This window comes from Canis lupus, chromosome 28 (assembly GCF_048164855.1).
Source record: "Canis lupus baileyi chromosome 28, mCanLup2.hap1, whole genome shotgun sequence".
Lineage (NCBI taxonomy): Eukaryota > Metazoa > Chordata > Mammalia > Carnivora > Canidae > Canis > Canis lupus.
In genome coordinates, this window is record NC_132865.1 from 12,723,845 (window position 1) to 12,739,237 (window position 15,393).

The following is a 15,393-nucleotide window of genomic DNA, read 5'->3' on the forward strand; positions in this document are numbered from 1 at the left end:
CACACCACATCCCTCCACAGAGTATAATTTGTAAAGCGCTGTTTTAAAATGCCATGATAAAATTAAATACCTAAAAAAGAGATCCATGAACATGATGGGGCTGGGCCCAGAGAAGTTCTGACACAAACTAAGAGCAAGCATAGAAGAAGGAGAAACTGGATTCATTGGAATAAAGAAGAAGAGACTGGATTCATTGGAATAAAGATAAAAGAAAACACTGAATGACTGGACTGAGGCTCAACACGAGACAGCAAATTATTTGCTGCTTCTAAATTAGTTGGGTGGCCACTCCAATTAGTTTGTGTCAACTTGACTGAACCATGGAGTGCCTGGAGATTTGCTCTTACATTTTTCTGGATGTTTCTGTGAGGGTGGTTTTGGAGGAGATTAACATTTAAATTGGTAGACTACTAAAGCAGTTTAACTCATCCAGTTGTTTAAACAGAGCTTTAAAAAGGCTGGCCCTCCCAGAGTATTCTGCCCAATGACCTTCAAATTGGGACCTGAGCTTTTCCTGGTTTTAGGGCAGCTTCCAGCCTTTGGACAGGAACTGGGGCTGAGCTTTTGCCAGCTCCTATAACCTCATGAACCAATTTCTTATAATAAATTTCTTAAAATATAATTTATTATAAGAAATCTCCTTGTATATACTACATACTACATATATATACATATATATTTTTTTACAAATTCAAGATTTTATTAAAAATTATTTGTGATTTAATGCAATATCCCAATGTTTATAGAAAGCTTAGAACAAAGTAAAATAAAAAGTCATATATATATATATATATTTTATACACATATATATATATAAAATAAAGAGCCCTGGAGAACTAAATACAACCATACGTCCAGGACAGACCAGCTTTATGCCTGTGGTCCAACTGTAAATATTAATAGCTCCCCTTCACTCACAGATGCATCCAGTGTTTTTGTTTTGTTTTGTTTCATTTTGGTTTTTGTTTTGTTTTCACACAGCAGAGAAAGATCATGTTTGTCTGCAATGTGTTACAAAAGGGGACCAGTGGTGGCCCCAGCTGAGTTTGTTGAGGGCTGCTCTACGTAAGGCAAACTCACTGGGGACTGCGAAGAAAAGCCCCAATGGGTACAAGAGACAGGGATGGCAGTGTGGACACGAGATAACGGTTGACAGGCTGAGAAGACGTGGTTCCTCATTCAGCCCACGCTATTCGTTCCAGAGCCAGTGGAGGCTAGTGGTGGTTGGTCCCAGTGTGCTCTTATTTCATGCCATCCTACCATCTTACCAGCTTCACCCTGCTCCTTGGGCCTATGGAGGATAAATTACCTGTTCATCCACAGAGAGTCCTGGATCCCATTAGGTTTGTTCCATTGGGCACAACAGTATCAGAATGTCCTTGTTCCTCCTAAGGTCAGTATGTTAACATCTTAAGCAACCCAGCAGCACTGGCAACCCAAGAGTAGAGCTACAAGTATGATAGAACATGCTACCTAAATAACTAAAAAAAGGAAAAGTATTAGGTCGAGACAACAGTTCTTGTTATATTAACAATATTCTCAAAATTATTTCTTTCTCAAAGTTAGGTTAGCACAACAGTTTAATAGAAATGCTTCATCTTACACAGAAGGAAAAGCAAACTGTTTCATATTCACCTTTTCCTCCACACAAGTGAATCGAAAGTTCTAAAACCTTAAACTATATTACCATTGAAGTTCCATCCTATAGGATTATATCTCCACACTTTGGTTCTTTTTCCAATTAATGGTCCATTTGTGGAATGCATATGTAGTTATTTCAGTTCTATATGGCTCATTAGAGAGCCTTCTCAGTTATGGGTTTCATTCCCCTTGGTCTGATATGAATGTATTCATTAAGGACATACTATAAAATAACTAATAAAGTAAATCTTGAACATTTAAAAAGAAGTAATATAGCACAACTTACCTTCCTTAAAAAATAATTTAATCTGTTGTGACTGTTTAAAGATTTGAATTCAAGAGAAAATTCTTTACAAGTGGTTTTTATTGTAACTTGGAACCTGACTCCTCATTCAAATGTGCATATTAATGTCTAATGCATATCATAGTAACTCCTGTGGGAAGAATAAATGTGTTAGACTGCGCAAGTATAAAGAAGTAAGAATAAACACGAAAACTGGCAGAGGGTCAGGTGGGAGGAACCTCAATTCTATTTATCCTTCCCTCAGTAATTTCCCAGTTTGCAAGAAACTATTGTCCCATTTAAATAGTAGAGCTGATCATGATTTAGTCTGACTTGTGGATAAAGTCCTATGTAAATGTGTTGCTCATTGGAATTGAATCAATTGAATCAATTGGAAAAATTCAATTCTTTTTTACTTTTACTTTTCTCTTATTTCAAGGAGGGGCCAGACTGTACCTTCCTGATTAAAAAGGGATTTTTTCAGCAAAACTCTCCTACTTCAAACACACTGACAGTTTTATTTTGAAAAACAAAACCCTAGATTTTTCATCAGCAAGCAAAAATTAGATTTTTTTTTCTCTACTGACAACAGGAAATTAGCAGAAAATATTAAATAAAAAAGTAACTGCCCTAGATGCTACCTATACATATGAATTATGGATGACTTATTAATAGTAAGACTAACTTATTAATTGAAAAATTGTGAGACTGCTCATTTGACCACTAGCACTATCACTTACAAGTAAATAATTCAACTGTGTACCAAGATCTAGAGATGCCTTTCATGGCTTAAGACCATAACATGATTACCAACGTGTCATTTGTAAGGCAAGCTCCCTTACATTCACACACATGCTGTTAGATTGAGCTCCACTCCAATCTAACATTTAACACTCAAGTTCAAATCATATAGACAATAGTAAACAAAAACCAACATATTATCCTAAATTGCAATGCTAACAAACTTTTCAAGAAATTACCATTTCGAACTTATATTTTACTGGTTTATTGCTATTGAGCTAAAATAGATATTTTTAAATGAGTATTTTAGTATTGATAAGTGATACAATGTTTCTCTTATTTTTGATATTATCCAAATCATATGAAATTGAAAGAGAGACATGAGCCATGGATGAAAAAAATCTATTACTCTTAGCTACATATTATGATGGTTATAGAAAATTATAGTAACAAAATATCAAAACATATTAATAATGCTATGATCTTATGAAATGTACATCAAAATAGACTTCAAAAGATCTAATGTAGACTATAAACAAATAACATGAAATAGTTTTCAACTTGTTCAGGTGGGATTAGGTCTTTAATTGATAGGATGGTGAGTCAATTCAGGAGGAGCTAAGTTGGCCATTTAAGAACACCGTCAGATTTTTGAATCTCTAAATTTGTATGTGTTTTCTTTGTCTTACCTTTCCCGTCTCCTCTTTCAGCTATTTACAGCAAGGCAGTCAGCCTAAAATAGTCTTGCCTGTCATGAATAAACTATATTCCTAGCAATGCATTACATAACTCTTGCACGGAAGCATATTTATTAAATATTTAAAATATTTATATTCTGTTCTGGCAAGAAGGCCGATTCATGGATGTAAGAGTCAGGGTCAGTTGATGAAGTGGGGTCACTCCTAATATTAGCCAACTGGAGCAAGACAGAATGCAATGAGGAAAGGTCTTCATTTAAAAGTAAAAATGCATAAATAAATGAATAAATAAATAAATAAATAAATGTAAAAATGCATACAAACTTGACATTTTGCTTATAGACACAGGAAGACAGCTGCGAAAAGAAAAGAATGATGATTGAGAACTTGGCTTTGGAGTTCACCAAGCAGGATTCCTCACATGGCTCTATTTCCTGCAAGCTCAGTAATCTGTCAAAGGAAAATCGATCAAATCTGCTTTAAAAATGGCTGAACTTACTCCAGATATTAGTTTTAAACAAGGTGATACTCTTGTAATATGACTGTATCTACCACACCTGAGAAAGTCACCAGTTGATTTAGTTCAAGTGTCTTAAGTAGAAGGGATGTGGCTAGGAGCAGACTTTTCAATCTCCGATTTTTTACTCACAAATGTTCTTGGGATTCGTAGTAGGCAAATACAGAGGGTAGGGAGTTAGCAACAGTAAAATAAACAAGAATAAAGCAAGTCATAGGCCAAGGTCAAGCATCTCTCCCACTGAGCAAAAATAGCATCAGAGCCCGAATTATGAAGAAGTGAGTCTTCATAAGACACTGACAGGAGGAATTGCTAAGACTGATTCTAGTTGTTGGAAGCCCATGGAAGGTGCATGCTCAAGTGCAAGCAGAACAGTTTACAGTGGCTCAGTTCCTACGTGAAGCTGGGAAAGCCACCAATGACTCTGCATTGACCATTTGCGGGTCTTTCTACTGGCTCTCTCCAGATACCAGGCTTCCTTCTCGGGAAACTTTCTTGGGATCAACTATCAGAGAATTATTTTTTCTGAAAACATTCTCCTTTATATATTTTTTGCTCTCAAGCTATATATATAGGTACATAGAGATAAATTTTCTATATTACTTTCCCCATTTTCACAAGTATCTATGGAAATATTTTCTCCTGCCAAAGACAGAAGACAACTTATCAAAGCCTTTGACCCACCAAATGAAAGTTTTGTCCTGTATATTGCCTGTTCTGCAAACCCACTTCTCCTTTCTCATTTCTAAGCAAAATCTTTTCTCTCTTCTCATATTCTTTTAACAAATAGCACTTAGTAGGACTTAAAATTCCATCTGAATGAAGGAAAATAAATTCCCTTTTGACTTAATCTTGAAATCCACCTAGGTACTATGTATGATAAAGAAATAGCTGCTTTCTTCTAATGTAACAAAGAAAGAAATACGAGAATCTATATCCTGCCATATACTTACTGAACTCTCTGTAGTGTCTGCACGCAATAAATCTTAAAACAGTAGGTAACATTCTATGTTTGAGAACCCAAACTTTGCTTTCCTGGGCTATCATCCAGAATAGAATAGAGCTGTGGTCTTTGCAGCAAATTTCCAACTGCTGTTGTTCATAAGTAAAAACATGTTCCCGTCTGTTTGCATGCCTTTTATCTCCCTATCTATCTTATAACCATGGCATCAAAGTGAATCACACTTAGAACAAAACATTATAATGTGACTGTGAGAGCCAAAAGTGCCCCTGAGTCCTCCACACAGAATGGCAGCAGCAGTAATATTTTAGGATTTTTAAACCTCCAAAGGGTAAATGAAACTCGGGAGCCTGAAGTATGGACTGCTAGACTGTGCTTTCAACCTGCGCTTTAATTTAGTACATTTGCCTCTAAGCCAAAACCAAAGAGATACCAGTAAGACAACTTATCAAAGCTCTTACCTCATCAAATGGCAAGTTTTAGAAAAGTCCTTGTGCTTCCTTGACACTAGTCCTCTAAATTTCTAAAACCATATGTGTGTCTCCCATGGGGAAGACTGGTCACATACTTGATGCCTACTTCCAATGCTTATTAAATACCCCAAGGCTTCTCTGTCTTCTTTGACCTTCAGAGTTCTATAGCTCTGATGGTCCAATGGCCCTGTGGCTCTGTAGCTTCTGAAGCCAATGTACTAGCACATTCCATATCTCCCCCAACATTACTTAGGGAAGTTTTCCTAAACTTAGAGCGCTACCATCCCAAGGAGCCGTACCACTCCCCCGTCCCACATATTGCATTCCCCCTGAATTTCAACATCCACTAGCAAAAGACTAGATCTGAAAAATCCCTGACTGCTCTCGATCTATGAAACGTTTGCCCACTGAGAGTACCACTTCACCCCATCTCCTCTGTATAGTTGCTTTCCATTAACTCTCCTCCCTCACTTTACTCATATTTGATTACAGCATAAATGCTATTCTGACACAAAGCTGTTACTAATAAAGAACACATTTATTTTCATTATTAACATTCTCTGCCCAATAAGGCTCAGATAACTGTAATGGAGAATTATGATATGTTCAAGTTTTCAAAAATTATCAGCAGTCCTTCTCTTTCAACAAGAGATTGAGTGGAGAGTTTGGCGATCGGAGAATTATAAACAATTAGGAGAGAAACACAGGTGTTGCCAAACATTAGCACTACAAAATACCATTTTTTAATAGTATCACCTGCAGCCCTAGGGTGATAGTATTTCCTTGTAAGCAAACATTTTTTCAGTTAATCCCATATTGGACCATACCTCTGTCAATGTTTATAATGAAGGTAAGCAGTTTGTTTCTGGCCCCAGGACACACTGTAAGAAATAAAATGTGCAACCTCCACTGTGCCTTGGGGAAGTGTTTAGACATCTGTACATTTTACATAGTCTTTCCTATGTTGCCACAGAGAGTATCATCTTGTCTTCTTCTTTGGTAGCTCTGGGGTAATATACAAAGGTGGTTTTGAGTTATGAAATGCCAACTGGGGACCTCTCAAAGTGTTCTCAAATATAATTCACTTCTTTGGAAATAGCGATTATCAGTTCTTCCAAAATATGATTTAATTACGTACTTACATAAAATGTCATCATCCTAGTACACTTGACATTTTTAACACATATTCTATTCCTGTCATCTATATCAATGACAAATGACAGAATAAAGGCCTACTTAAAAATTATATTATCTGAGACATTTTATATAATTATGGGCAATTAGAATTTATAAAACATTTAAATGAATTTAGCTTTTCTTTAAAAGCCCAGTAAGCTCATAAGAAAGTTAAAGCATGCACTGAATACTCAATCTACTAATCAAGAGACCTGGTGAGAAGGCCTATTCTGATTCATGGCACCATCACTACCTCACCTTTGACCTTGGGGAAGCTCCTCATCCTCCTCAAGATTGTTTCATCAGGAAGATAGCTAAATTAGAAGCTTTCTAAGATTCTTTCAAGCAACAAATTCATAATCTCTTAATATTTACTGGGTATCCATATGTCTAGAACTTGCTAAATGCTATGAGGGGTCTAGATACAGTTCTTATCTTGACTTGCTTATAGTCTACTTTTGTAAGAAAGAGGAAAAACATGCAGAACACAATAAAGGGCAATTAAATAATTACCAGAGTACTTACCGGACAATGGATGGTAGCTAACTAGAGTTATAGGAACTGAAAAAAGAGAGGAAGAAGTAGTGGAAATCTCTAGATAGAAGTTTAAGAAGAACATCCAGATTCTCTTCAAGTTAACTATAGCCTGCCATTCCAAGAAAACCTACTACCAGATGAAATTCCAATTCAATATATATTTATTGAATATTTTCTACATTACTAGCAACATTTCAACATACAATTTTCCAACCTATTTCATTTCATCACTGTCAGTTCTTCTACTAAACTTTGAATTCCAAGCTCTTTCGGGTTGTTAGCCCTTGCTCCCTTGGTCTGGACAGTCATTCAGTGTTACCTAGCCAACAGGGTCATGTGGGAGAGTTGGGACACAGTATCTTGGCTCCTGATTTAATTCTCCCCTAGGCCTTCTGCCTCTATTACAACAGGCTCCCAGGTAAGCAAGCTCTCTCTCAGCAGTGCCCCCTACACACCCTGCCACAGTAAACTTCCTCAGATAACTTCTCTCCTACAGATCCCATCAGACTATATATACCAAGCCACAAAGGCAGTGGAGAATCTTAGAAATTCTCTAATCTTATTTCTCTCCACTACCCAAGACACAGCTGGTAACAACTGCAGAATGGCAGGGTCCAGCCCCGTAAAGTGATTACTTTGTGTACTGACACTAGCAGGACTTCATCACAAATTGGGACTTTTCCCACAATCAACCAACATTAACTCTTTCATTTATAAAATAAAAACATAATTCCTACCTTACAGGTTATCACAAAAAATAAATGAGACAAAATCTATGCCTGGTATCTAATAAGTGTTTTTTTTTTTTTAGATTTTATTTATTTATTCATGAGAGACACAGAGAGAGAGACAAAATCTATGCCTGGTATCTAATAAGTGTTTTTTTTTTTTTTAAGATTTTATTTATTTACTCATGAGACACAGAGAGAGAGGCAGAGACACAGGCAGAGGGAGAAGCAGGCTCCATGCAGAGAGCCTGATGTGGGACTAGATCCCAGGTCTCCAGGATCATGCCCCGGGCTGCAGGGCTGCAGGCGGCGCTAAACCGCTGCGGCACCGGGGCTGCCCTAATAAGTGTTTAATACTATATTAACCATGGCTTTTTATTTTCTGTATTTTGATGCTTTCGCATCTGGCACCTTACTGAGCTGGGAGGGACTGCCCCTCCCGGGGTTAGCTAATTCCCACAGATAGCAACTACTGGCCTGCAGTGGCCACCTTTCATATGCAAACCAACCAGTGCAGATGTTACAAATTAATCACTTTCTTTATCAGCCTCTCACTTTCCAGGCCACTTCTCATTTTCTGCTAGAGCCAAATACCAGTTTACTGGGGACAACCCTATACCCCAAAGCCTACTGAAACCAAATAACCAATCCTAAGGCTGCTAATCTTGCCTTGCTCATTCCTTCCCACAAATAAAGGAACTTTCCATATTTTCCTCTTCCTTCCTCTGCCTTCCAACCGACCCTGGTACTTCCTGCATTGTGTGCCATGCCTCCTGTTTCTAAGGATCTGTGAATACAATAAACTTCTTCCTTTATGATGGTCACTTCCATGCCTGCATGTCATACCTTACCTGATTAAAACAAATCCCTCTAAAATAAATGTACATTCATTTTCCCTTTTCTGAGCCTTTCCAAGTGATGGATATCCCATCCTTAAACGTCAGCATCCCCCAACTGTGACTCCTAGAATCCTCTCTTGACATAGTGCACTGACAACCAAGATATACTATGTTTTATGTACCTATGGCCGGGCTATCTTCACTGTCCCTCTTTTAATCTATACATCCATCTTGGGGAGAGTTCCACATTTCACATGTGGCTTTGTCACATCTCAAGTCCTTTCTCTCTGATCTGATATTTTAGCCTACTTTTTATCTTTTCTCTTTGCAGTTTTCTTTCCTTAGAATAAACAAAGCTTGGTTTTGGTCACGAGTCTAGGAGATTTGTCTGTGTAGATGCTCCACAACTCTCACCTTACCAAATCTAAACCTCTCAACACACCCAAAAATGAAAGTCAGAATTGTGTTAAGAGTAAGAACAATGGATTTAAAAAGATTTTATTTTAAAACTTGACTCAGACTATCTGCAGTTCTTGGAAAAATTTGCTCAGCCTCCTTGAGACTCATTTTTTTTTTTTTACTTATAAAGTGGAGATAATAATAGCATCCCATATCACAGGGTGGTTATAAAAATTAAATGAGATAATATATGTGAAGTGCCTGATATGTAATGTACCCTAAAAATAGTAGCTATTATTGGTGTGATTTTAATTGTGGTTGTTATTAAGGCAATGTTAGTAGTAGTGGTTATTATAAAAATAAGGCAATTTCTGAAAACAAACTTAGGAATGCTCATATCTGTCACCTTAGAAAACTGTGGCTTAATATCTGGCCTTAAAATAAAGTTTATTTTTGCATATCTTCATCTATATTTAAAGACAAATCCAACTACTTAAGTATCTATAATGCAGAGGCAATTCTTGGCTCAATTATTGGCTCAAACATATTTTTGAAAGGAGTAAATGTCCATTCATTGGATGTATGAGTGTGTATTTGCTTAAAATGTGTCTACCTCCAAGTATATAAAAGAAAAATAGGGGTGCCTGGGTGGTCATTTAAATGTCTGACTATTGGTTTCAGCTCAGGTCATGATCTCAGGGTTGTGAGACTGAGCCCCATGTCAGGTTCTGTGCTCACTGCAGAGTCTGCTTAAGATTCCCTCTCTCCCTCTGCCTCTCCTCCCCCACTCCTTCCCTTTCTAAAATAAATAAATCTTTAAAAAAAGAAAAGAAAAATAAATATTAAGTGTGCATTTGTGCAATTCTGCATAGGTCATTTTTTTTCCTTATGTATTGTCATTTGATCCCTTAAAAATCTAGTATTATGAGAGAAAAGGAATGACGTGGGCATAAAAACACCATTATCATCATTTTACACATGAAGAAACTCAGGGAAAAGTAATTTGAAATTAGTAGAATGCCTAACTTCATATATAAATGATTTTCTTAATAACCCTGACTACTCCACTGAAATGACTCTTATGAAGCCCACTTAATATTTCCAAATTACCAACTCCATTAGTCAATTCTATGTCTTTATCTCACTAAAGCATTTGACAACATTGAACACTTCTCCCTTCTGAAATATTTTCTTCATTTAACCTCTCTGACACTGAATTACCTAAATTTTATCCCCACTTTCTCTTGTCTTCTTGATCTGTTTTGGCTAGATGCACCTCCTACTCCTGATTTTAAAATTGTGGAGTAGCTCAGATCCTTCTTTTTGTAATTTCCCTTTAGATGAGTCCTTCTGCTTTAAACATCATCTAAATGTTGGTGACACACAGATTTATACTGTCGCACCAGCCCAGAATCCCATGAGCTCCAGAATTGGATATTTACTACTTTTAGAAAATCTCCATGAATGTTTTATGGACACCTCAAAATTTAACTTACTGAAAACAAATATATTTAATTTCTGACCCCATTTCTAATACAATCTCCTCTCCCAATCCTCTCATGTCTAAAATGACTCCCATCATCCAACCTAAATCCAAAATAGATTCCTCTCATTTTTCCTAACTTCAGAGACAATCCTTCGGAAAATCTTGCCTGCTTGAACCGCAAAGGGTGTGTTCAAACTACAGCTTCTTTTTTCCACAGCTGCCTTTCAAGCTCAAGTTTCATTATTTCCTACCTGAACTACTAAAATAAATTTTTAACTGGTTGGTGTTTTAGCTTCTATTTTTGCTTTCCCACATTCTATTACTTACAAAACAGCTAGACTAATCCTTATTAAACATCCATAAATTGTATCATTTATCTGCTTAAACCCTCTAAAGACATCACATTCTTGAGAGAATAAAACTAAACTCAACATCATGACCCTAAAGCCCCCACATAGTTTTTCTTGCCTACCTTTTTTGATCACCGTGGCACAATATTCCCCTTCATTTACAATATTCCACCCACACTACATACCTTTATTCCATGATCTTTTCAAGATTCTTCTACTTCACATCTTTTTTTTTTTTAAGAGTGCGCCCTCCCTCCCCCCCCCCCCCCCCAGCCTAGATTGGTATCCTATCAAATTTTCAAGTGTTTGGAGCCTTTTCATCATTCAGGTCTTTGTTCAAATATTTATCTACTAAGAGCTCAATTAACGTGGCTGAATCAATGGAATGAATGTATGAAATGTCATCTCTTGAGAGAGACCCTCCCTGAGTATCTGAAGTATACTCATCCAAGTACCCATCTCTGTCATTCTCCAGCATTACCATATTGTAGTTTTCTCATAGAACTTATCACTCTCTGGAATTATTTATTTTTGTGTCACCGTTGATTATCTGAGTATTCCGTAAGGACAAAATGTCACAAGAGCAGGGATCTTAACTTTCTTACATGCCACTGAATCTCATGCCCTAAATAGTGGATAGCTTAGAGTATTCACAATGACAGATATTTTGTTGAATGAATAAAGAGTGAACGAATAAATGAGGTATCTCCATTTTACAGTTGAAGAAAATAAGACTTAGAGAAGTTAAATACATGCTCTAAGGTCATATAGGTCATACAGATTAGTGGCTCAACAAGGATTCAAGGCTAAAACTGACTCAAACTCCTTTCTTTTCCAATATGCCATGGTAAGTGGCAGCTTGAGATCCAGACAAGTTGTGCAGGATCATTTCTCCCTGTTCTTCCACATTAAGTTTAACTATAAATTCTGGAAAGAAATAAAAGGTAATCAAAGAAAAACTCTGAAAAGTAAAAGAGGAAGGCAAACTGGTTGGCAATCCCAGGACTAGAAAAAGAATATAAGAGGAGCATAAGTTACATGCACTCTCTTCCCAGCCTAGCATAGGAGCCAGCCAAGGGAGGCTCTTTTCTTTCCCCAAAGTGATAGGAGTCCCTCTGATAACACCAGATAGTTGTAAGGAAGATGGATAGGGAGCCCCACCAACAATTAAGATGCTTAGGGGAAGAGCTCTCCTTTCATGCATGACCGGAGACTCTTACTAAGAGGCACAGAGCAGCTAAGCAACGCTAGCAAGAGGGATCCTGCCACAACCTCACCTGGCCCAGAAAGCTTCAAAGTCCCTAAGCGCTGAGGCTCCCCCACCTCCACCCAGAGGCACCTGCTTCCCAACCAGAGGAAACCCCTTTTGCTGCCCTCTCCCCTTAAACAGCACCAGCAAGGACCAATAGCAACTATATCAGTTCCTAATAAACCAAATAGACCAAAATAACATTGCAAATACTCTGAAAACTAAACTGCTATTAGAACTACAGCCCAAAACAATAAGCCAGGACCTAGGTACTAAACAACAGGATAGCTGCTCATTAAATATAATATTTAAGTAATATCCATAGTCTATTATATAGATATAATAGATATTATAATAGATATAATGTCCAGAATAAAAAAATACATCACTCCTCATGCCAAAAATCAAGAAATCAGAACTTGCATGAGAAAAGGAACTAATGTTAACAACAAGATGGATTAGGCAATGAAAGTATCTGAGAAGAATTTTAAGGCAGCCATTGTAAAAATGCTTCAACAATCAATGATAAATTGTTTTAAAACAAATAGAAAAAATAGATAATTTCAGGAAAGAAATGGAAATAATAAAAATTAACTAAATGGAAATCATAGAACTGAAAAATATAATAGGAAAAATACACATGGTGGATGGTCCCAACAGTAGTGGAGATGACAGAGGATTGAATCAGTGAACTTAAGGAAAGATCAATAGAATTTACTCAGTGTGAAAAGATTAGAGAGAACATAGGCTGGAAAAAAATGAACAGAGACTTGGAGACTGTGGGAATATAACACAAAGATCCAACATTCATACCATGGGAGTTCCAGAAGGTAAAGAGAAAGAGAGTCGGGCTGCAAAGGGTATTCACAGAAATAATGGATGACAGCATCCCAAACTTGGCAAAAGACACAAACCTACAGATTCAAGAAACTGAGTGAACCTTAAAAGGCATAAACCCAAGGAAATCTTTAGGAAGGCCCATCACAGTTAAGCTTCTGAAAAATAACACAAAATAAACTATTTGAGAGCAGTCAGAGAGATGTAATGCCTTACTTTATAGGAGAACACACATTCTAATGACAGTGTCTTTTTCATGTGAAATTATAGAGACCAGAAGGAAGCAGCTAAATTTCAATATTATGTTTTTCCCCCAACAAACAGGAAGAATCATTAACTATCGTTGGATATATCAATAAATGTCAGGTGCTACTTACGCAAAAGCAAACTAGATCAAGTTGAAATGTAAGAAGCAGCTCTGTGCAAACCAATGCCTGAAGTTCCACTGGAGGCATTTCTTTGGGGAGTCTCCTGGGTCTTCTCTAAGTGAATATCTTATTTAATACATAGCCTACTATTAACTCCTAAAAAGGCTTTCTAAATTTTAGGAAATCTATCCAAACATTTCACCATATGCAGTAACCGTCAGAGAGAAACTTAATTTTATTTATATAGATTAGTCAGGATAGCAATTCTAACTTGAGGTTTCATGCATTCTACAGATGCATGCTCAGTTTCCAATGTTGTATTAAAATTTCAAGTTTACTCTTACCAGGCATTGCCTCTGAAAAAGGATAGTCGTGCTGGAAATGTACACAGTTATTTCCTTTTGCAGATATATCAAATATAGTCTTTAGACTTTCTCATAAGATTAGAAACCCCACTGAAAGACTGCTCAGTATTTACATGAACTACCAGGAAAGAGTGAGGGGGAAATAAGACTGCTAATTGTAAGCTTCTTTAAAAGTTACTGCCATTATGTGGCCTTGGCATTTCATTTTATATAAAGCATGCTTGTTTTATATCTACAAAAATTCTTTTGAAATGACTAGGCAGTTAATAAGTCTTTTGAGGACTCAAGGCAGTCTTTTAAGTGTGCACGGTATTCCAGCTTTGCCCCTGATAGTATATCCTCAATGAAATGCAACTCGAAAATGGATTTTCTTATCATCCATGAAAAAGTATAAACTTAATCTAGTTTCAATTTCTTTATCTCAATACCCTTTTAATTGACACTTTGCCTCACCTAATGAAAAAGCACCCTCTCCACAATCACAACTATTAGAATCTTATTTTGGCCTTGTCAAGACTAACTGGCAGCTAGTTGAGGCTTAAACACTGATAGTTGAAAATCTTCTAATCCAAAAGCCAGTAAAAATCTTCAGTATCCTGACTGAATATATATCTATTATTCTTTATACCTAACTTCAAGAGGATTTAAAATGACAGATAACAAGATTCAAGAAAGCCTTAATGCACTTTAATTCTAGCTTTAAAAGTCTTAGGCACTGTGATTCTTTTTCCTCTAAAATATATTTAAATATAGAAAAGGAGCTAAAGGTAAGTTATACAGACTTCTTAAAGCATACCATTTGCTCCCCTTTTAAAAATAATTCAATTTGTCCACCGTCCATGAAAGAAAAAGTATGAGCCCAAAGCTATGATTAAGCATATCAAAATTCCAGACCTCAAAGAATATATATTCAAGATATAGAGCATTTGCACTGGGTTATAGCTGATCGTAACTATCCATTAGCAACCAAAAGCAAAGTAAATTCACAAACAAGTGAGCCTACAAGTTTCTGAAACACCCAATTTTATTTTGTTAAATAGCATAAAACTGTGAGGCTATGGTGAAATCAGAGTTCCACCAGTGATTAGAGAAGGTATTAAATAGCATATAACTCATCTAACTGATACAACACCACACTTACATTAAAAATCATGGTACAGAGGAGGAGGGGCAATGTGGCGGAAGAGTAGGGTCCCCAAATCACCTGTCCCCACCAAATTACCTAGAAAACCTTCCAATCATCCTGTAAATCTACGAATTCGGCCTGAGATTTAAAGAGAGAACAGCTGGAATGCTACAGTGAGAAGAGTTCGCGCATCTATCAAGGTAGGAAGACGAGGAAAAAGAAGTAAAGAAACAAAGGCCTCCAAGGGGGAGGGGCCCCGCGAGGAGCCGGGCTGAGGCCGGGGCGAGTGTCCCCAGGACAGGAGAGCCCCGTCCCGGAGGAGCAGGAGCTGCACCGACCTTCCCGGGAGGAAAGGGGCTCGCGGGGAGGTGGAGCAGGACCCAGGAGGGCGGGGATGCCCTCGGGCTCCCTGGGACACTAACAGACACCTGCGCCCCGGGAGAGTGCGCCGAGCTCCCTAAGGGCTGCAGCGCACGGCGGGACCGGAGCAGCTCGGGGGGCTGGGGGGAGGCTCCGCGGAGGGGGCTGTGGGGCGGGAGCAGCTTGGGGGGCTCGGGGTGGCTCCGCGGAGGGGGCTGCGGGGCGGGAGCAGCTCGGGGGGGGCTGGGGGCGGCTCCGC

General features: G+C 37.7%; 1 long non-coding RNA gene across 1 annotated transcript in view; it reads right to left on the reverse strand.

Annotated features, from left to right (window-relative positions):
- Positions 1-1,309: 1,309 nt before the first annotated feature.
- Positions 1,310-15,393, reverse strand: part of LOC140620192 (uncharacterized) — a 186,687-nt gene continuing 172,603 nt past the window's right edge. Inside the window, exons 4-5 of the long non-coding RNA XR_012019956.1 lie at positions 1,928-2,075; positions 1,310-1,481 (exon numbers count right to left, since the gene is read on the reverse strand). This is a non-coding gene — a long non-coding RNA (uncharacterized lncRNA). The remainder of the gene's footprint in view (positions 1,482-1,927; positions 2,076-15,393) is intronic.